Here is a 1,009-nt window from a genome sequence, read left to right as displayed (position 1 = left end):
GCTTACAGTTTTAGAGGCTAGAAGTTCAAGTTCAAAGTGCTAGGCTCTAGGGGCTAGGTGAAAGCCCCTTGACCCTGGACTTCAGCTCTGCCTCTTGCTCCTGGCCCAGTGAAGCTACAGGCATCTCTTCACTCAGGTTGCTGCTGGCTGCTGAGGCTGACAAACCCAAGATTGATAAGTAAAAGGGCAAAGTCCCGATATTACCAAACCACATGGCAGGTCATTGATTCAAGTCCATTAAAAGTCCCAAGATTGGCAGAGCAATGCCAGGCTGCTGAATAAAGACTCGGCTACATACAGGGCACGAGCATACCAAAAAGCTAAAGACCATTCCCAAACCTTCTCTTTATACACAGGAAGCAGACCATATCCCTAAAGCAGCTACTCAGTCATTCATGGCAGATTCCACCATGCAGTTGACTGCCAGTTTCATCATCTACCAGCAGCTGCTCAGCCACTCAAACGCAGGCCAACTTGACATATAGCCTTAACCACCAGGAAATGTATTCAGGACAAATGGATACATAAGACTATTTCATGATGATAGTTAAAGAGAATTTTAAACATTTTTTTTTTTTACTGAGCTAAGTATTAGTTTGTTTCTAATGATGTCAAAGAGACCTATTACTTTGAACAAAAATGTCACTTAAAATATTTATTTCACAATTGGCAGAAATGTGTTTGACATATAATTTTCATATTTATTCAATATTTTAAGTGTCATTATGCCTAAGGCATTTGACTGCTAACCGGAGGCTGGTGGTTCAAACCCACCGATCACTCCTCAGAAGAAAGGTTGGGCAATCTACTTCTGTAGTGATACTGCCTCGGAAACCCAAGGAGGGGTCACTATGAGTCGGATCCAACTCAATGGCAGTGAGTTATTATTTTTTTTAATTGTGATTTGGGTGAAAATTACAGAGCAAATTCACTTTCCATACAGCAGTTCACATACACTTTGTCTCATGACATTGACTACAATTTACCACAGTGTAACAGCTTCCCTCTC

The sequence above is a fragment of the Orycteropus afer genome, unplaced genomic scaffold (genome assembly GCF_000298275.1).
Source record: "Orycteropus afer afer isolate SDZICR_OR568_19922 unplaced genomic scaffold, OryAfe1.0 scaffold00033, whole genome shotgun sequence".
Classification (NCBI taxonomy): domain Eukaryota; kingdom Metazoa; phylum Chordata; class Mammalia; order Tubulidentata; family Orycteropodidae; genus Orycteropus; species Orycteropus afer.
Note: the sequence above shows the minus strand (reverse complement) of the source record.